The following is a 24,049-nucleotide window of genomic DNA, read 5'->3' as shown; positions in this document are numbered from 1 at the left end:
TTGTTTGTTCCGTCTCAATAATATGGAGATATTAGCAAAAGATTATTATGATTAATAACACAAAGTAGTGAAGATTAAATAGTGCCATAGGTGGTGAGAATAAGATGAAGAGATATGACTGTACCCTCTCTCCCTGTACTCTCTGCTACAGTACTCCCTGTACTCTCTGCCACAGTACAGGAATAATTAGCAGCATTGTGGACGGCACAGTTCAGAGTCACAGAGTCTCCTGGTTGGACCGACTTCTTTGAGGGCTGCTGGACAATCGCTTGGATCCTGGATGAGGAACCATTAACAAGGAGCATGGTTCCTTCTTTGAACCGAATATGCCCCAATGTCATCTTCCCACAGTAATACATTGCAGAGTCTGTCAATTGCACATCCAAGACCAAGATGTTGAGTTGAGTTCTTCCTTCTTTGTCCACGGAGAAACGAGAATCATTCTTAATTTTATCTGACAAAATAGGTTTCTCTCGTAACGTCTCCCATGAGACTAACATATCAGGTTTATCTCCAAGACGTTGCTTGAACCAGTAAAAGTAATTAATGGTGTCAGTTTTGTCCAAGCAGGTCAAAGTTACGTTGTCTCCAACATTAGCCATTATGAAATTCTTCTGCTGTTCCACCATTAGTAACTGAGCAAAAGCAACTGCAAACAGAAATATACAGTATAAATATGCACATTTTTTTCAAGAATTCTTTTTATGGTTGTAGGAAAAAACAGATTTTGGTATCTTACCTTTTCCCCATAGAAGTAAGCACATCAAATGCAGGATGAGCTTTGATGCGGCCATCATCTTCAAGTTTGTCACTTGAGTGGAAAGAGTTTATGGATGTAGACAACATCTTAAGAGGTGTGGCTGTGTGTGATTGGCCAAAATGATTGTTGCTTTGCTTTGCAATGATGTCATGAGAGATCAACAAATCAGTGACCCAGGTTACATTGTGCTTGGAACATGGTACATTCATGTGTGCGTACTGAATGATCTTCCATTTTCAAGCTGATTGCTGCATGGTTAGAACTCGCTTGTCTGTCTGCTCTGAAGAAACATGTTTCTGTAATGTTACTGTTGCATGATGTGTCACATGTGGTCAGCGAGCGTAGAAGTCAAAGACATGTTCATGCAATTAGGCTAGGGCTAATTATTGTATGATTATTTCTCATTAACTTATTGTGAGAACTACAGTATGATGCAAATAAGACTTAGACGCATTATTTGCTTATTATTGGCGACTGTGTTTTCAGTTCTCAAACCCGAACTAAATAAAAAATAAATTGTGTCTGGGCCTGGGTATCGTTAAGAAGAAGCACAGTAAATCAACTCAGAGGAGCCAAGGCACTGGAAGGGAGTGGCATAGGCAGGGACCATGACATATAGTTAAGAAGGGAATACTGTAAAAAGTCCTGGAATAAATTCCTTACCCAAAAAAATCTTCACCAACGTGTTTGTAAACTTGTCTAGTAACACTAGACTGTTTTCCGTGCAAAACAAATGCTTGCAATGGATTCAGAATCATTAAAAACCCCTAGTTTGACCCCTCACATGCTACTTAAAGCATATTTATTTTGGTGTGTTTTATCCTGTATAGTTAATTTAATGGGACTCCAACTTCCATCAGCTGTAACTGATTCTCCTAGGTAAACTGAATTTCAGTCTTTGTGGGATGTGCTACTAGAACACATTGGTCAAGACATTTTTTGGTAAGGAATTTATTCCATATGACACTATTTCTGACAATATTCCCTTCTTAAGTAGGCATGTTGGCTAAAAGATCTAAAGAGAACAGTCATAAAGTGTGTGATACATAATTTTAGCCATTATGGAAGACTATCAGTCAGCCCACCCAACCTGTATATTTCCCTGCACCCTCCCAGGTCCACAGCTGACTACTACTACAGTACAGCTCGACATTGTAAAAACTTCCATCCATTCCTGACTGTCACTCACTCAGGGTAACATAACTATTGTTTAACATGTGATGTTGCCTGGACATTACACAACATAATGAATAACTTTCTTTGGCTATTGATTTTAGTTCTACAGTAGGACCAAGTCTTACAATGTACTTGAATGTGTTTTCTACATTTGATTGGCCTTTATACTTAGTCAGGTGTGTACAAGAGTTTCTCTGCCTGCAGGATGTTCAGTGCTTATGGTGTACAGTCTGCACACCGTTCATTCTACGAGGGAGCGGTTGTGGTGCTGTTGACATGGTTAGAAGTGGCTTATTAATTATTGTCTCCACCAGCCGAAGGCAGGGGGAGAGTATGTTTTCGCCCCTGTCCGTCCGTCCGTCCGTCCGTCCGTGCGTGCGTGCGTGCGTGCGTCCGTCCGTCCGAGCTCCGACTTTGTGTACAGCTAATCTCCGGCGCTGTTGGCCCGGTCACTGCCAAAATGAGCACACACACTCCCTGGATGCCAATTCAGAACCTCTGCCCCACGTTTTTCGAATGGCCCTGTTCTAGCGCCACCATGAGGCTGATGTTTGCAAAACACATTTCTGTACACTACTCCTACAGATTTTGTCCAGAAATCACGCAAATCGGTAGACAGTGTCTCTACAGTCATGTGATCGACACAGATCTGTCTGATTGTCCATATTCCATCCTGATTGGCTGATATTGGCTTTCAAAGTTTGTAAGATTGGTCCATTTTGGACAAAATGCCTCAAATCACAAATGCAGAGTGCAATTAACATGAAATCGCGCACACAGGTTTCCACTAGACCGAGGAAGAAATGCCACTTCAATTTTTTGAAGTCAGCCTCATGGTAGCGCTATAACAGGCCGATTTGTGGTTTTACCTATAACTCCACCGATCAGTTTCAAACTTTGTAAGCGCACTCTCTGGATGCCAATTCAGAACTTCTGCCCCACATTTTTCACATGGGCCTGTTCTAGCGCCACCAGGAGGCCAATTTGTGCAAAACTACCTTTTGGCCAGTACCCAAATCTTTGAAATCAGCCTCATGGTGGCACTATAACTATTTGTGATTTTACTTTTAACTCCACCGATCAGTTTCAAACTTTGTAAGCGCACTCCCTATAGGCCAAGGAAAAACCCTTTCCTTGTATTTTTCACATCAGCCTTTTATAGCGCCACCAGGAGGCCGACTTATGTAAGACACATTTTTGGATATTACTCCTTCAGATTTTACCCAAAATTAACACATATCAGTACACAGTATCTCTACAGTCATATGATCGGACGGATCTGTCCCGTATTAAATATTCAATCCTGATTGGCTAAGATTGGCCTCCAAACTTTGCAGGATTGATCCGTTTCGAACAAAATGCCTCAAATCAAACACAGCGTGCAATTGTAATGAAATTGTGCACGCACATTCGCAAAAGCCCAAGGAAGAAATTACACTACAAAATGTTCAAATCATCCTCATGGTGGCACCATGAAAGGTCTAAGATTGGTGAAGAACACATGCCACCCTTTTTACATTGGCCTATTATAGCACCACCAGGACGCGTGGCTGGTGGAGACCTGTGCTCGGAAGAGCACTTCTTCTAGTTATATTTTATTTTACGTTAAAGCTTGTGCTGTTGACAATACAGTATGTAACTAGTAAGACGCCTAAGGGCGAAAAGCAACCTCGCCCTTATGTCTTGGCCATCTGGCTGGTCATGTATATCGGACCAGTTACCCATATATGGAGATCCCTGTGATGCCAGGGCCAACCAAATCCCCTTTATGCCCACAAATGGAGATATGGAGATCTCTGTGATGCCAGGGGAACCATCACTTTGACTCTGTGCCACATCACTGTGACTCAGATGTCAGAGCATGAGATTCAATCAATGAAAAGACAAGCGTTACCCTTACGTACGTACAGATACGGTCAAGATGTGACGGTTCTGATAGTAAACTGCGACCTCCGGCCCAACAAACACACACGCAGTCACAAGCGCGCGCACACACACACTCCCACACCACACGCAGCACACACACACACACACACACACACACACATTGAATACTGAAACACATGCTGAAACAAATCATCAATAGTGTGATCGCAGGATTTTAACAATTACTTGGTCAGTCAAACGTGTGGTTTAGTGAGAGTAGAAACCCGGTTTCTGATTAATTGAATACACAGGACCTCAATGGAAACAAGCCCTCATGGCTTTTTGTCTTATCTTTTTAGCAATATTGTATAACTATACCTTTGTACCTTTTGCAAACTGTTAATAAATCAAATCAAATCAATCAATCAATCAATCAATCAATCAATCAATCAATCAATCCATTTGCCAATGGCAGGACTCTTAGCAAGAGTCTTAAGACTTGTTATGGCTCTAAGCAACGGGGAAGACATTTCTATGTACAGTACTGTATGTATGTCCACAGAAGTTGTTTTTGCTATCAGTCCCAGAAGCAAAACAGATTTTGTTCAAATGACCTCCACTGTGTGTACAAGTTTACAACAGGTAATATTTTGTAAAATCTATTACTATTAAGTATTCTAAATGCACCTTAGTCAATGTATTATAAACTGGAAGGCAGGATCATGAGACACCAGCTCATCATTTCTGTGAATATAAAATGTTCTAATCCTCCAATTCTTTTTGACATACTGTAGTCCTGCACTTTGCAGCCTCTCAATCTGCACGATTGTTCATTATGACCAGGGAGTGAAACACAATACTTCTTTTCTTCACTTTCCTATGACTTTCATAAGCGAGCTTGATGTTGTCTTCTAAAACATTACATGCACATTTATTTTATTACAGTAAATACTGTGAGTTGCTTCAGCTCTAAAGTCCTTCAATGTCTTGGTCCATGTTAAATGTAGTGCACGCATATACAGACCCACGTGATCAAAATGCTGGCTGCAGTCTGACAAGAGAATAGCAGATCAAAGATATAGCGACCACAAGGAACTTTCCACTCTGCCTTAGAGGCTTATTGCACAGGAAAGGTGGTCTGCTAGCTGGTACATGACACTTTTTTTCTGTTTTCTTTTTTCCTTTCTTTCTGCTCACACACACCACACTTTGTTTTATAGTAATACCTACAGCAAATGAAGCTTTGACAATCAACTATTCTACATCATGAATAAGAAATTCTGAACAATGTGTCATTTAATAGAAACCTTTTCATAATAATATACAGTAAATATTGTAAATTAAAGGTAATATGGAATAGTATGGTATAGGATGCAATAAGTATAATATATTTCTGTTCATGAAACCTCTTGAAAAAATTTTTTGGGGGCGTAAATAGAATAAATGAAATAATTATAAAAGTGGCATTAGGCCTATAAAGTATTAGGAAAACAATGCAATTAAGTAATAGATTTAGCAATCTAAACAAGTAAGAGAAAAATCATATCTATTTGTTACACAAATATTTCTTCAGGTTGAAATGATGTCTTGGCAGGTTTATTATCTGGTCATAATATGGATCATTGGTTCTCAACCCATGGGTCGGGACTTCCAGAGGGTCCCCACAAGATTTTTTGGGGGGTCCCCAGATGACAATGAAGTGACAATATCTATCTGTGGAACCACGTAAATAAGTGCTTGTCAGTGTGGGGGGTCCCAAGTTCAAAATAAAAAATGATTATCTTGGGGGGTCAAGGCCTGAAAGCGTTAGAGAAACACATATACAGTATAGATGATGGTTAAGGTGAGTAGGATTCTTATTTTTTATAAATATCTGTATCAAAGGAGTAAAGGAGTAAACCGTGGCAATTAACAGCAACACAACAGTTATGCATCTTGTTTATTTTTTCACAAAACAAAATATACAAAAAAATAAGCAAAACACAACAATAAAAATAGGCTATATAACATTGAAAATAACAATAGAATGAAAACAAGGAAAACTAAAATACATGGCAAACAGAATAACACTTAACATTGACAAGGCTGTACATAAATTACAATGAACTCAGAGAGAATCTTAAAAATAGAGTAATAGTTCACCAAAATGAATGTGTCACATGGGCAAAAGGAAGCTCTCACAACCTCCATCCTCCCCCGCATAAATGTCCACCATTCTAGCTTTACTGAAATTAGCTCTATGCACTAATTGGAATGAGCCCAAAGTGAGCACATGATGAAGATGCCAATAATCGTGCTAAAATGTAAGTCAACATATTAAGGCGGGAAATGCTACAGTATATAGGGTGATCTGCAACTAGTAGGATCTTTGTCTTCTTGAGGAGGTGAGAAATGGCAGCTTGTGTGAGGCTTGGGCCAAGTAACCATTTCGAATGACTGATGAAATTCCAATAGCAGTGGTGTAAACGTATTTATTATTTATCAACCTCAGCTGGATAACCATTCTGGCCTTGGATTTTACCACGCTGCATGGCCACGACAGCCCCAGTATTCTTTTAATCCAACAAAGTAATGTCCAATGTTAAATGTAGGCATCTCTAAATTATTTAGGAAATATTCCATATCTGCAGTGTTTGGAGGATTATTTTCTATTTTCTCTTGTCATGTAGATGATGGTTAAGATGATGAGGAAGCAGAGCACAACTCCAGTTCTGCCGATGGAGAGAAACACCAGGATTCTCATCTGGTTAGGATAGTCATCTTCCACAGCATTGACCACAGTACAGTTGTAAGTGGCAGCATTGTGGACGGTGCAGTTCAGAGTCACAGAGTCTCCTGGATGGACCGACTTCTGCTGAACAATCACTTGGATGCTGGACGAGGAACCATTAACACGGAGCATGATTCCTTCTTTGAACTGCATATACAATTTATGCCCCAAAAACGTCGTCATCCCACAGTAATACATAGCAGAGTCTGACAGTTGCACATCTGAGACCGAGATGTTGAGTTGAGTTCTTCCTTCTGGGAATACGGAGAAACGAGTATCGGTCTTAATTGTATCTGATAAAGTAAGTGTATTTCCCAAAGTTTCCCATGAGACTAACATCTCAAGTTTATCTCCAAGATGTTGCTTGAACCAGTACAAGTATCTCATGGTGTCAGTTTTGTCCAAGCAGGTCAAAGTCACATTGTCTCCAACATTAGCCATTATGAAATTCTTCTGCTGTTCCAGCATTGATAACTGAGCAAAAAAAGCAACTGAAAAAAGAAATATACAGTATAAATATACACATTTATTTCAAGAATTCATGTTTGTTATGGTTGTAAGAAAAACCTAATTGTGGTACTGAATCTTACCTTTTCCCCATAGAAGTAACCACGTTAGATGCAGGATGATCTTTGATGCGGCCATCATCTTCAAGTTTGTCTCTTGAGTGGAAAGAGTTTATGGATGTAGACAACATCTTAAGAGGTGTGGCTGTTTGTGATTGGACAAACTGATGCAATGATGTCATGAGAGATCAACAACAAATCAGTAGACGTCAAAGACAAATTCATGCAAGTAGGGATACTTATTTTACTACAGTATAGTGGAAATTAGACTTGACATTATTAGCTTATTGCATTATAGCTAGCTGTCAGTACTACAACTCAAAGTATAACTCTGAACAATTTGAATGCAAACAATGAAGAACCTCACAACTAAAACAGCAACTAAATAGTCAGTGGGTATAAATAGTGTCAGGGGATCGTTAAGAAGAAGCCAGTGAATCAACTCAGATGAACCAAGGCACTGGGGAGAAGGAGTGAGGAGCCAGGTACCATGACACTATAGTAGGCATTTTGGCTACATACTGTACAAATCTCAAATGAACAGTCATAACGTGTGTGATACAGCATTTTAGCCATTATGGTAGACTACCAGTCTGCCCATCCACCCTTTATATTTCCCTGCACCCTCCCAGGTTCACGGCTGACAACTACATGTACATATACTGTAGCTGGAGGTTGTATAAACTTGTAGAACATCTATTCCTGGCTGTCACTCACTCAGGGTAACATAGCTATTGTTTAACATGGACATTAACTGGACAATAATGAATAGCATTCCTTGGCTATTGATTTCAGGTCTAGGAGCAAGTTTAACATTCTACTTGAATGTGCATGTGCATGCTACATTTTATTGGCCTTCATACTTTGTCAGGTGTGTACAGCAGACTCTAGCTGCTTGCAGGGCCGTTCAGTGTGCTTATGGTGCACACCGTTCATTCTATGGGGAGCAATTATTGTCCGCATGGTACACACACACACACACGCACGCACGCACACATCAAGCTTTTGCTTGGGGGGCAAGCAAAAGCTTTGTGGTGAGGGTCCTTGCTTCATATCTCTCTGTCTCAGCTAAGGGGTCATTTTGCTGAAAAACACTTATAGTATAGGTATAGGACTTTGTCACTACAGGCAGTATCATACAGGATGTGGAGATGGATGCAAATGGTTGTTTTTACTTGAGAGGTTCCGATTGTCATGTTGCAATAGGCTATGTATTTTAATATGTTAATATATACATGATTTTTATTTGCTACCTTGGCCAAGCCTTTTATTTATTCTAAAATAAAATAAGATACATTAAAAATGTATCCTTACAGTCTACCCATCATTCGATTTAGGCCTATGCTTAATTGCAGGCCTGATAGCCAAGGGACATAAAGGGTTATCCTGGTCATTCATGTTCAATTTCAATTTCATGTTATATCACATTATATCACAAGTTTGCAGGTGTAAAAGAGTATGTGAAATCATTTTTTGTTGCCAACTATAAATGGAAGAAGAGAGGAGAAACATATCAAATATCAAAACAGATTAAGTAAGAAACAAAAAAGTGTATACTCAAAAAAAGAAGAAAGAAGGCATGGTCCCACCAACTCTAGGAAGTGCGTGTGAATAGAGTTCCTTTCAAACTCAGCGAGCCCCCCAGCCTCCAGCTTCTATGTTCTCACTTCTGTTTAGTTTCAGTTGTTTAGTTTCAGTTTGTGGAAACTAAGGTGCAGACAGGACAAGAAGTCTGGTCTGCAGCATCTGACTGCGTAGCAAAGCAAATATGATGTTCAGGATGAAATGTTTTCAAATTAGTGAGGTTGATTTATCATGGTAAACTGAAACATCCATGTAACAAGTCACTGATCACGTGGCTGTTATTTGTAGCTTGACCAGTACTAATTAGTATGTGGTTTATTGCAGTGGGGTAAAGTAATTAAGTACATGTACTCAAGTACAATTTTTAGGTATTTTTACTTTATTTAGTATTTACAATTGTTTATACTTTTACTTCTATTCTATTACATCAGAGGAAAATATTGTACTTTTACTCCATACAATTACGGTATATGAAAACTCAAGACACACAAACACTTCAGCCGTATATAGCCTATTTCAGGCCATTTGAATAGCTGATCTACAAGCTCACAATGCGTCGCGTTGCAACACATTGTGAGCTTGTAGATCGCCTATTTTCAAAATAGTTTTGATACATTTTGAACTTGTGAAATGGGACATTCTAGACAATGCATTCTTTTACTTTTGGTATTTGTACATTTTGAATACAGCACTTTTACTTGTAGCAGATATCTACATAGCAGCATTGCTTCTTTAACGTAAGTAAAACACGTGAGTACTTCTACCATCACTAGTTTATTGTGGGTGTAGAAATTGTTTGACTTTAAAAAAAGAAGAAAAGAACAAAGCACACAAGGTATTGCACACTTCTATGCTTTATTTTCGCACAAGGAGGGGGGTTTGTCACATTTTGTTCTTCACTCACTATGTGTGACACCCCTTACTGCTGAAGACTTTGTGCCCCCCCCCCCCCCCCCTTTTTTCTTTTTTTAAGCAGGAAATCAGCATCATGCCACTGAAGACCTTCACATAGCTTCCAAAAACAGCACTTTCATATTATAACGTATAGCTCAACAACAGGCAGAACCAGTGATAACCAATAATTAACCACCACTTAAAATTTAAAATACATTGACAACCATGCTAGTGTCGATCATCTCACAGAAATATGCATTTGAAACCGAAACAGGTGGAGGTCCAGACAAATTTAAATGCTGGAACTAATAATAAGTCACTGACTCCCCACCCATTGCTGTTATGTCTTCAATGTCATGATGTAGCAGTTAAGAGTACCAGCTGGAACACAGACTGAATGATGAAGGTAGGCCTATATAACAGAGAGCCTATGACAAATAACATGATTAATTAAAGGTGCCTTTAGCCAATATTCTTGCATCACTGCATCAACATTTACATTTTAGTTAATTCAACGCATAAAAATAAAAGGCTGGTATAGCCATTCAGTATATTAATTATTACATTATTGCATGCATTGTTAAACTCAGAAATAAAGATATTCTTTATCACGAGATGAAGCTCTAAGGGGTCGTGTCCACAGAGAGCACCTTGTGATCAGGCAGCGGCAATTTCTGCGAATGAATGGCATGTCTGCCATGCATTTCTATGGTCAAGACGTGACGTTCCTCTTATTCCCAGCGCCGAGCATCGCACTCCCAACCCGCCATTTATTTGATGCCACAAGCTGTACTGGGCGTTTCAGGCTGGAAAACAGTTCTACTTTTGGATTGGAGCGCTGCCCTTTTGATCCTCTTGTAATTTATGACACGACATTGAATTGTTACCACACCCACAAGAAGGCCTTATTTACAGTTGTTTCAGCTAAGCTATTTGTGCTACTAATAACGTAGATGACTAGATATCTGAGCACAGCAATGGTTGATCAGTTCGAACACACAGCGTGTCAATAAATGTTGCGTTTGTGCACTATGGACATCATGATGTCTTTATCCAAATGCCTGTCCTCCCAAAAACACTCTCTATGGACACGGACCCTAATAGAAGAAGCTAATCTCAATTTGTCAGAGCTTTGTTAGGAAATTCAGTCATATAAGCAGTGAGAAACAATGCGGCCAGGTCTATGAAAACAAGCACATAAAAAGAAGCAACTCAGTTTTACCACTTTAACCCTGTATACATCGACTATTTGAAATTGCCTGAATGTTTTTTGAAATATTTTAACAACAAAAATCTTGTATGGGTAACCATGGCACTAAATATTTTCAGATGGGAGCCCACAGACAAATAAATACATGTTAATTTTGTGGGTCCTTGACATGAAAATGTTTGACAGCCACTTTAAACAACACAACCCTTTCGAAACAAGGCCAAGAAACAACAACAACCCCGCAACAAACGATATTTACAAGCAACTTTACTGGAAAGATCGCTTATAACCAGGGGTGAGATGCCGTGGGCTCGGTTGGGCTCGGTTGGGCTCGGCGAGCCCAGACTTATTTAGCTGCATGCGCGCGCTCCTCGCCGCCTCACGTGCAAGCACGCACACGTCACGAATTTAGAGGGGCTCCACTTCTAAAATCCATATCACACCACTGCTTATAACTAGCAGACTTGGCAACACTGGTCATGCTGAGACTGCAAAGTAGAGAGTAGCAGATAGTAGCTTGCGGTGCTATTAATGAACTCTGACTCCAGCATACACAGTCTCCTCCTCCTGCTGCATGTTGTTCCTCTGGGGTTTTGGTCTTCTCTTCTTCTTTTTGAGACTCAAAGCAGCGTAATGGAGGTTGTCTTCATCCTGGTTCTGGAAGAAAATGAAAAGAACATGACCCCGGTGCCGACCTCTGGGTGGGGGGAATACTTTAGAAGAGATATTAGGTTAAACAAACAAACAAAAAAATTAATAAAACCTACCACTGTGTTTGTAGGAGACACTGAGGAACCAACTGACTGTCCTAAAAACCAAACATATAGATTATGAACCATGCATTCAAGTGTCAGTCGAGGGCCGTTCATCCAGCCGAGGGCAGGTTGCATGCAGCCTGTCCTCAAATCCAAGACAGGTTAGATTATATTTGGTTAGGTTAAATTAGGTTAGGTTAGGTTAGGTTAGGTTAGATAAGAGTCACAACAGCAACTGCTGTCGTCACATATCCATTATTCACAAGCACAACAATAACATAGTATTTAATCAACACTGTAATTGAATAAATTGTTTAAAATATCTGTCATGTAACTCACCACCATGATTACATAGTTCCAGTTTCCACATGCAGATGATGGAAGACAAGACGATCACCAGGATGATGGAAATGACCAGTGCCGCGGCCAGTGCCACCCTTGCCCTGTCTGTAGAGATATAGCATCAGAATATACCGTATTTATATTGGCCCAGACTGCTGATCTGGCAGTCCAGGCACCTAAGCTTCTATAAGTAGCCTGACGGTGCATTGTGGATTCGAGTCCCGCTCCAGACAATCTTTACCGCATGACTCTCCCCATCTCTCTCCATGTTTCCTGTCCATCTCTACTACAACTTTAAATAAAGGCAGAAAAAGGTACCCGAAAATACCTTGAAAAAATAACATATTTATATCTATACTAGATTTTTTTTTAAATATTATTATAAATAAACAGATTATATTTGTACTGTTGTTTGCTATTTGAAAGCTTTACATGTTTAGTACAGATTACAATTAAACATAGTGAAGATGAAATAGCTGCCATTAGTGCCATAGGTGAAGAGTATAAGATGAAGTGATACCTACCCTCATGCAGTATCTCCTCAAATGAAACCACAGTGCAGTTGTAAGAGGCAACATTGTGGACACTACAGTTCAGAGTAACAGAGTCTCCTGGAAGGAGCGACTTCTTTGGAGGCTGCTGGACAATCGCTTGGATGCTGGGCGAGGAACCATTAACAAGGAGCAAGATTCCTTCATTGAACTGGATTTCTGATTTCTGATTCAACATCATCCCACAGTAATACAGTGCAGAGTCTGACAGTTGCACATCCAAGACAGAAATATTGAATTGAAATCTTCTTTCTTTTCCTGAGACCACAGAGAAACCAGGGTTTTTCATGAATTTCTCTGACAAAGTTGGTTCATCTTTTACAATGTCCCATGAGGCTAACAGCTCAGGTACATCTCCAAGATGTTGCTTAAACCAGTAAAAGTATGACATTCTGTCCTTTTGATCGAAGCAGGTCAAAGTCACGTTGGTTCCAACATTAGCCATTTTGAAATCCATCCGCTGTTCTGATAGCTGAGCAAAAGGACCTGCAGACAGAAATAAATAAATATTATATAAATGCAAAATTATTTAAGAATCAATGTTTGTTATGATTGTAGGAAAAACCTAATTGTGTTATCTTACCTTTTCCCCATAGAAGGAACCACATCAAATGCAGGATGCGCTTTGATGCGGCCATCATCTTCAGGTTTGTCTCTTGAGTGGAAAGAGTTTATGGATGTAGACAACATCTTAAGAGGTGTGGCTGTGTGTGATTGGCCAAAATGATTGTTGCTTTGCCTTGCAATGATGTCATGAGAGATCAACAACAAATCAGTGACCCAGGTTACATTGTGCTTGGAACACGGAAGGTTCATTTATGCAGTACTGAATGATCACTTGTCTGTCCACTCTGAGGAAACAAAATGTTCCTGTAATGTTAATGCTGCATGTGTCTCATCAGTCATATTTGGTCAGAGTAGAAGTCAAAGACACATTCATGCAATTAGGGCTGATTATTTAATGTTTTTTTTTCTTTTCATTATTGTATTGTGAGAACTACAGTATAATGGAAATAAGGATTGACATCATTTGATAATTGCTATAATAGGCTACAGTGTTTGCTCAAGTTGTCAGTACTCAAACCCGAAGTACAAATTGGAACAACTTGAATACAAACAATGGAGAACGTGACACACAACTATGGTACTATAAAAAGTGTCAGGGGGTTGTTAACAAGTAGCCTAGGTGAACTTAACCAGTGAATCAACTCAGAGGAACCAAGGCACCGGAGAGAAGGAGTGGCAGAGGCAGGGACCATGCACTATAGGCATTTTGGCTACATACAAATCTCAATAATACAGTCAAACGAACAAACAAAGTGTGTGATACACCATTTTAGAAATTATGGAAGTTTACCAGTCTGCCCACAATTTTTATTTCCCTGCACCCTCCCAGGTGTACTGAAGACTATAGCCAGGTACCCAGTCCCTCAAAATGGGAGAGGTCCTGTGATGTTCTGCCGCACTTTTTATTTCTGTTTTATCTATTAGTTTGGTCATTAAGGTCCACAGAATGAGAGGCCTGCTCTGCCGAAAACATCGCGAAAAATGTTATGGCCATTTGTATATTCATTGTCCCATTGACTCCACTACACAGGAAAAGACAAATATATATATATTAAAAAAAAAGAAAAGAATCTGCTTTAAGTAGCATGTGAGGGGTCAAACTGGGGGGTTTGAAAACAGATCTTTTCTTTTTGTATATATATTTCTTTGATTGATTGATTGATTGAAGAATTTATTAGAAGTTTGCAATAGAAAAAAGTACAGTTTCATGACAGTACAAATCACTGGTACAAGGTCAACTAAAAGGAGATCCTAGAAAGCCGAGGCTTATTTCCACAGGAACCACACTTTAAGTATCTCATATAACATTGAAAGACAGACGGATAGAACATAGTACTTTATCTAGGATAATATCAGTTTCAAAAGCATAACATCAAATACAAAAGGCAGAATACAAAGAAAAAGGGGGGGGGGGGCATGGGGGCTTAGTCTATTTACAAGTCACGGGTAGCTGCTGTCTGAAGGTGACTTTTCATACCAATTTTGAAGGAGGCTAGGGATTTGCTCTCCTTTAGGGCTTGTGGAAGGGCGTTCCACATGTTGATGGTATAGCAGGAGAACGAGTTAGCGCCTTGTTTAGTGTTAAATCTACGCTGATGATGATTAGTGGAGCTGCCTCTGGTGTTATGATCGTGAACATCCTTGACCTTGACCTTTTCCTGTGTAATGGAGTCAATGGGACAGTGAATATACCAGTAAGACTCCCTAATCGGGAGATAAGCGACCGTAGGTCACTTATCTCCACAAATAGGGCAAAAATTTGTTTTGCCAAAATCTTCCTGATCCATGTTGATGACATGAGTGTAGACATACTGTGTAGTGATTTTCGTGATTTTAGGGCAAAATCTGTAGGAGCAGTGTCCAAAAATGTGTTTTTAAAAATCGGCCTGGAGGTGGCGCTATATGGGAGAGATTCATGTTGATGGGATGAGTGTAGACATACTGTGTACCGATTTGCGTGATTTTAGGGCAAAAATTGTAGGAGCATTGTCCAAAAATGTGTTTTGCAAGAATCGCCCTCATGGTGGCGCTAGAAGAGGGCCATGTGAGAAATGAGGGGTGGGGTCTCCGCGCCGCCAAGGCGGACGAATAGGTACCGGCCCCGGCTGTCCCGGTCGCTCCTAGCCGGAGTTACGGCATTTTATGTGAGCTGCAGTGTAGGGGGTCCTCCACTGGGGGCGCCACCACTTTTGCATCCGTTCTGGAGCAGCAGGAGTCGGTGGTCCCCGGGAATTCCCCGTGAGCAGCCCCGTTGGGGTGGTCATTTGGTCAGTTTAGCACATTTGGTCATTTTTTACATCTGGGGGTGCTCCGGGGGTCCTTGGAGGTTGTAGTTTGGCAGGTAAGGAGTGTGTGTGCAAAATTTGGCATGGATCGGGGCAACGGTTGCGGAGATATGAGCAGGGCAAGAGTGTGACGTGTGACGTGTGACTGACGGACTGACTCACTCACGGTGACTGACTCACTCACGGACAGCCTGTGGTGGTTTTGGTAGTAAATGCGACCTATGGTCGCAACAAATGGCCATAACTTTTTTTCGCGATGTTTCCGGCAGAGCAGGCCTCTCATTCTGTGGACATTAATGACCAACTAATAGATAAAACAGAAATAAAAAGTGTGGCAGAACATCACAGGTTTAACCTTATTCCTTGAGCTTTTGGGCTTGTGGGTCCCCGACTACTACTAAAAAATTTCCACCTAGCTAGACATTGCCTGGACATTACACAAAATAATGAATAACATTCCTCTGCTACTGATTTCAGGTCTGGGACCAAGTCTTACATTCTACATTAATGTGTATTCTCCATTTTATTGACCTTTCATACTTGGTCAGGTGTGTACAGGAGTTTCTCTGTCTGTAGTGGCCGTTCAGTGTGCTTATGGTGCACACCATTCATTCTATGAGGGAGCGATTGTCCGCATGGTGCTGTTGACATGGATAGAAGCCTGAAGCCTGATAGTCTGTTGACAGATTTGAGTATTATTGTTGATGTTAATAATAATACTGTATGACGTTTAGCACCTTGTACTGATTTTACACAGAGAATAGCAACATGTAATACCCTTCCCTTATGTATTCTAATCGTAGGAAATAACAAAATAGAAGAGAGAGAACAAGACAGGTACAATACAGTCTCTCTCTCGCACGCCTTCTCCCTCCCTCCCTCCCTCTTTCTCTCTCTCCTCTATAGGGTCTGACTAGTAGTGACTACTCATCAAAGTGACTGCAGATTTCCGTTTTTATACATACAGTAGGCATAAAATGGAGTGTGACATGGGGCTGGCTGTTTTCATACTAACTGTGACCTATGGTCGCAATGAATCAAAAAGCAAGCATATTACAACCTATTATATTGTATCCTTAACAAAATAACCATAATGACAGGACTCAGCTCTGCACCAGACAGTTCTCATGCTTCCTGGAGGATGAATGACCTCATGATCTTTCATCCCCACCAAAAGTTTTCTGTGTTAAAAACTTTAATTATGATATTTTATTTTACTTTAAAGCCTGTTCTGTCGTATTACCCAGCATGTTTCTTTACTTTACTGTCCACCCATATTGCTTTCAGGATCATCAGACTTCCCACACCCACACTTGCTGATATAAACAATAAGGCCATCACACGTTTAGCTCTTTCAATAACAAATGATCATCCCCTATTGCTACTTCCACCTCATGCCACTGGGGTGAAGATACAGAACCCTGTGGCACAAGGTTCGTTTTAGCAGGAGTTTTGACCCCTCAGCCATCGCTGCACTAAACAAATTGCCTCGCCCCCCCTGTCGATAGGATGGTTTTCTGTGTACAGTGGGGACCTCTTGGTTTTTCTTTGTAATTATATGGTGTTATATGGTTATGTGTTGAATTTCCTGTCACTTTAAGAGTGAGCTCGATGTTTCGTAAAAAACATAGCACCTCGATGTCTGTCTACTGTGAGTCTGGAAAGCTAATGAGAATACTGTCAGTTGCTCTTATTTTTTTAGCTTAAAAAAAAGTCCATCGTGGCCTTGAACCATGTGATCAAAATGCTGGCTGCAGGCTGACAAGAGAATAGCAGATCAAAGATATAGCGACCACAAGCAACTTTCCACTCTGCCTTAGGGGCTTATTGCACAGGAAAGGTGGTAAGCTGCTGGTACATCACACCTTTTCTGCTCACATCTCAACACACTTTGGTATGACACACACACAAGTCATACCTACAGCAAATGAAGCTTTGACAATCAACAATTCAACACCACAAATAAGAAAGGCAGATCAATGTGTCATTTATTTAATACTTTTTGATAATAATATACAAATACAGTAAATATAGTAAATTAAAGATAGTATGGAATAGAATGGTATAGAGGAGCCTCTCTAAAAAGCTATTTAGGATACAATGGATTTATTATAAAAGTGTAATTATTAAGTATTATGAAACCATTTAAACAAACAAGACAATTTAGCAAGCTAAACAAGTAAGAGAATAATCCTATATAAATATATATATATATATATATATATATATATATATATATATATACATACATACATTTATTTTCTGGACAGATGATGGTTAAGGTTTATTTTCTTTTTTTAATCAATATTTTTTTATTAAAGGAGAATAAAAAAAAACATTACCATAAATCAGTAAACAAAACTGTCATCCATCTTATAATTACAAACAAACAAAAAAAGGTCTAAGTCATCACCCACCCCCGCACACCGTGGTAGCATTTCAAAAAGACAAATCTATTATGGTTTCTATATAGTTTCCAAACAATCGGATATACAATACACATTAGAAGATGACACATAGATATCAGTATAACTGACCCATTCTAATCTTCATTCTACATTAACAAAATTGCAAAGTCATCACTTCTGCAACAAGCAAAAAGTGGTGTAAAAGCGATAAGATTGTTTTCAAGTTACACTTAAAGTCTCTTCTGGATTACCAAATATTGCAATTTAAGGACAAGGCTGTTCATCAGTTTCAAGAACCTCAGAGTATCTTAAAAATAGATTTTAAAAGTGACACATTTTCTGGGGGAAAGGTACTTTCTCTTACAACCCTCCTCGCCCGGATAAATGTCCACCATTCCAGCTTTACTGAAATGAGCAACACCTTAAATGGAATGAGCACCAAGCGTGCACATGATGCCAATAATTGTGCTAAAATGTACGTCAACATATTAACAAGGGATAGGAACTTTGTCCTTCTTGAGGAGGAGAGAAATGGCAGCTTGTGTGATGGATTGGGACAGGGAACCATTCTCGTTATTCCAGTAGCATTGGTGCAATCTTTGTATGGAACTTCAGCTGGATTTTACCACTCTGCATGGTCCAGATGGCCCCAGTATTCTCTTCCTGTAAGAGTTTGAGCCAACAATGTCTTCCGATGTTAATGTAGGTACTGTATCTGTAAATTACTTATGAAGTATGCCATATCTGCAGAGTTTTGGGGGATCATTTTCCATTTTTTCTGGCCATGTAGATGATGGTTAAGATGATGAGGAAGCACAGCACAACTCCAGTTCTGCTGATGGAGAGAAACACTAGGATTCTCATCTGGTTTGGACAGTCATCTTCCACAGCAGCACAGTAGTAAGTGGCAGCATTGTGGACGGTACAGTTCAGAGTCACAGAGTCTCCTGGATGGACTGACTTCTTTGGAGGCTGCTGGACAATTGCTTGGATGCTGGGCGAGGAACCATTAACGAGAAGCATGATTCCTTCATTGAACTGAATTTCCGACATTTGATTCACCTTCATCCCACAGTAATACAGTGCAGTCTGACAATTGCACATCCAAAACAGAAATATTGAAATATTGAGTTCTTCCTTTTCCTGAGACCACGAAGAAACCAGGGTTTTTCATGAATTTATCTGACAAAGTTGGTTCATCTCTTATGCTGTCCCATGAGGCTAACAGCTCAGGTATATCTCCAAGATGTTGCTTAAACCAGTAAAAGTATGACATTGTCTCACTTTGATCGAAGCAGGTTAAAGTCACGTTGGTTCCAACATTAGCCATTTTGAAACTCTTCCGCTGTTCTGATAGCTGAGCAAAAGGAACTGCAGACAGAAATATATACATTATATTAATGCAAATTTATTTTAAGAATCAATGTTTGTTATGATTGTAGGAAAAACCTAATTGTGGTATCTTACTTTTTCCCCATAGAAGAAACCATATCAAATGCAGGATGAGCTTTGTTGCGGCCATCATCTTCAAGTTTGTCTCTTGAGTGGAAAGGGTTATGGATGTAGACAACATCTTAAGAGGTGTGGCTGTGTGTGATTGGCCAAAATGATTGTTGTTGCTTTGCCTTGCAATGATGTCATGAGAGATCAACAACAAATCAGTGACCCAGGCAACACTGTGCTTGTAACATGGAAGGTTCGTGTATGCAGTACTTTAAGATCTTCCATCTTAAAGCTGTTTGCTGTTTGCTGGTTAGAACTTGCTTAGAACTCGCTGGTTAGAACTCGTCTTCTCTACGCATGTGTCTCATCATCAGTTATACTTGTTCAGAGTAGAAGTCAAAGACACGTTCATGCAATTAGGGCTGATTGTCTGCTTTATTTTTCATTATATTGTGAGAACTAAAGTATAATGGAAATACAGCTTGACATTATTTGCTTATTGCTATAATAGGTTGCTGTGTTTGCTCAAGTACAACTCAGAACAATGTATATAAACAATGGAGAACCTGACACACAAATTAAACCAGCAACTAAATGCAGCCAAAGTGGCTATAAATAGTGTCAGGGGATCGTTAAGAAGTAGCCTAGGCAAACTTCAGATGAACCAAGGCACTGCGGAGAAGGAGTGAGGAGGCAGGGACGATCACACTAAAGTAGGCATTTTGGGTACCGGTACATAAAAATCTCAAGAACACCATCATAAAGTGTGTGATACAGCATTTTAGCCATTATGGAAGACTACCAGTCTGCCCATCCTCCCTTTATATTTCCCTGCACCCTCCCAGGTGCACTGATGACTACTACAGTATTTCCACCTAGATTGCCTGGACATTACACAAAATAATTAATAACATTCCTCGGCTACCGATTTCGGGTTTAGGACCAAGTCTTACATTCTAATTGAATGTGTATTCTACATTTTATTGGCCATTCATACTTTGTAAGGTATGTACAGGAGTTTCTCTGCCTGTAGTGGCCATCATTGTGTAATAGCTTCCCTTATGTTTGCAAACACATATTTTAATTGTATGAAATAACTAAATAGAAGAGAGAGAACAGGACAGGTAGTTTACAGGATACATAGTCTCTCTCTCTCTCTCTCTCTCTCTCTCTCTCTCTCTCTCTCTCTCCTTATAAGGTGTCACTAGTGACTATTCTTCATCAAAGAGACTGCAGATTTCTGATTTTGTAATAACATGAACAGAAAAAACAAGCTTATTACATTATCATTAACAAATTTACCATAATGTCAAGAAAGCGTTAAAAGCTTTAACGGATGCTAAAATAAAAATGTTTCGAAAATATTTTAGAAAAAAAATAAGCTTCATATATGTGTTTCTATTCAAAAATGACCACAAAAAGCGTAAAATAATGATAAAATAATCATTTTGGCCATTGTCAGACCAACACTTTGTTACTAGGATGTAAACAAAGTGTCGGCCCTACAATGAAAAAGTTGACTATAGCTCCTTTAAAGTAAAATTATATTTTATTTTACTTTAAACAAGACAATATTACACACACACTGACACAGACGCACACACCTACACAGACAGAGTACATCCTGTTCTGTTGTATTACACAGCATGTTTCTTTACTAGACTCTCCATGCCTAGAAACAAAGTTTACAGTATTACCCGTATTGCTTTCAAGATCATCAGACTTCCCACACTTGCTGATATGAACAATAAGGCCATCACACGTTTAGCACTTTCAATAACTAATGACACTGATCATCCCCTGTATATCACTACTTCGACCTCATGCCATTGGGGTGAAGATACAGAACCCTGATGTGGCACAAGCCACAAGGTTTGTTTAAGCAGGAGTTTTGTCCACTCAGCCATCGCTGCATAAACAAATGGCCTCACCCCCATCGATAGGATAGTTTTCTGTGTACAAGTGGGGACCTCATGATCTGTCTTCGTGATGTTGTTTTGTGTTATATGGTTGTGTTGTTGTTTTTGAACAGTTTATATTTTGTAGAACCGATTAAGTCTTCTAAAAGCACCAAAATCAATGTATTATAACCCGGAAGACATTATCATGTGACACCAGCTCATCGTTTCTGTGATATAACATTTTCTAATGACATACTGTAGTCCTGCACTTTGCAGCCTCTCAATCTGCAGATGTTTGTACATTATGAACCGGGATTGAAACACATTACCTCATTTTCTTTACTTTCCTGTGACTTTTAAGAGCACAGCACCTTGATGTATGTCTACTGTGAGTCTGGAAAGCTAATGAGAATACTGTCAGTTGCTCTTAGTTCATCTCTAATATAAGTCCATGACATGTTAAATGTACTGCAACTATACAGTACCACATGATCAAAATGCTGGCTGCAGGCTGACAAGAGAATAGCAGATCAAAGATATAGCGACCACAAGTAACTTTCTGTTTCTTAATACCAAGAAGAGGCTTATTGCACAGGAAAGGTGGTCTGCTGGTACATCACATGTTTTCTGCTCACACATCTCAACACACTTTTTATAACTTTGTAAGTCATACTTACAGGAAATGAAGCTTTGACAATCAACAATTCAACACCATGAACAAGAAATGCAGAACAATGTGTCATTTATTTGATATTTATATTATTAAAAGGAAAAAAAAAACATTACAATTAACAGTAAACAAAACATTTATCCGTCTTATAAAAACAAACCAAAAAATTCATAAATGTTTAGATCATCAACAACCCCCAAACATTGTGGTAACATTTAAAAATTACAAATCTATTATTTGGTTTCTATATTATTTCCAAACAATCAGATATACACATTATTTCAAAGACACATGTCAGCACATAGATATATCAGTATAATCTGCCCATTATCATCTTGCAACGTCACATTTTCTGGGGAAAAGAAACCTCTCTCACAACCTCCATTCCCGCCCGGAGAAGTGTACATTACATTACACCACCTCGAATGGAATGAGCCCCAAGCAAACCCATTTAGGCCTGACCTAAGTTTTCTGAAAAACAATATTATTCAAAAATTAGCCAACAAAAACAAATATGTTGCTACATTTAAGAAGGAATGGCCTATTGGGCGATAGGACCCGCAACTAGGAACTTTGTCCTTCTTGAGGAGGAGAGAAATGACAGCTCGTGTTGGAGGAGGGAACCATTTTGAATGACTCATTATTCCAATAGTAGGCCAAGTAAAAGGCCTGGTGCCACAGGGGTGCCAGAGGAGACCTGGCACCCTTAGTTGCAAATTCTGCCCCCTCAGTTTAAGTTTTATGTACAGTTTTACAATATAAAATAGAAATATTCAATTTCATTATTTTTTTCTGGCCATGTAGATGATGGTTAAGATGATGAGGAAGCAGAGCACAACTCCAGTTCTGCTGATGGAGAGAAACACTAGGATTCTCATCTGGTTAGGACAGTCATCTTCCACAAGTTCCACAGCATTGACCACAGTACAGTTGTAAGTGGCAGCATTGTGGACGGTACAGTTCAGACTCAGAGTCACAGAGTCTCCTGGATGGACCGACTTCTTTGGAGGCTGCTGGACAAACGCTTGGATGCTGGATGAGGAACCACTAACAAGGAGCATGATTCCTTCTTTGAAATGAATATCAGATTGTAGCCCCATGATACCACAATAATACATTGCAGAGTCTGACAGTTGCACATCCAAGACTGAGATGTTGAGGTGAGTTCTTCCTTCTTTGTCCACGGTGAAATGAGGATCGTTTTCAATTTTAGCTGACAAGGTAGGTTTCTCTCGTATCGTGTCCCATGAGACTAACATCTCAGGTTTACCTCCAAGACGTTGCTTGAACCAGTACAAGATACTCATGGTGTCAGTTTTGTCCAAGCAGGTCAAAGTCACGTTGTCTCCAACATTAGCCATTATGAAATTCTTCTGCTGTTCCAGCATCGATAAATGAGTAAAAGCAACTGCAAACAGAAATATACAGTATAAATTATAAACATTACACATTTCTTTAAAGAATGAATGTTTGTAAAATTGTGGTATTTTACCTTTTTCCCATAGAAGTAACCACATTAGATGCAGGATGAGCTTTGATGCGGCCATCATCTTCAAGTTTGTCTCTTGAGTGCAAAGAGTTTATGGATGTAGACAACATCTTAAGAGGTGTGGCTGTGTGTGATTGGTCAAACTGATTGCTTTGCCTTACGATGATCATGAGAGACAGAATGATACCAAATCTATTAGCGTATCGGGCTGCATTGTGCTTGGAACGTGATAGGCCCAAGTGTGCATTACATGTTTTTGTTTGACAAATCAGTACCAAACCAGTCAGTTTCACACTGAACAGTGCAGTTCATTTTGTCCTCAGCAAAAGTTGTTCGGATGAACCGATGCAAACGCTTTCCCGTAGCGGTCTAAATTTTGAACACTACATTGTCCAGCCTATTGACTCCTCTTTCGGAAAAACGTTTTAGTAGAAACCTTTTATTCTATGCACGTTTTCTTATGCAGGTCTTAGATTTACGGTTTGCCTTATTGCATTTTGCTTTATTTTTGTGTTTCTTCTGTCTAGCCCTTTCATAGGTATTTTTATTTCCTTCTCTTTGGTTTCTATTGTGTTCATGTTTTGTCTATTTCAGGTCTTTTCGCTGTTTTTTGTACTTGTGGTTTAAAGAGAAACGAGAAAAGATGTGCTTCCTGTTGTTGCTGTGAATGCACAAGTGTTAAGTGTTTGCACCCCTGGACACGCAACGCAGTCTGCCTCTTGTATGTTGGCCTCAACCCACTTCCACATTGGTTTCCCTATACCATAGTAGTATCAATGTTTTCCATCGTAACTCATATGTCAACAGAAATA

Source organism: Nannobrachium achirus (genome assembly GCF_963921795.1).
Source record: "Nannobrachium achirus genome assembly, chromosome: 9".
Lineage (NCBI taxonomy): Eukaryota > Metazoa > Chordata > Actinopteri > Myctophiformes > Myctophidae > Nannobrachium > Nannobrachium achirus.
This window is presented reverse-complemented; position numbering follows the sequence as displayed.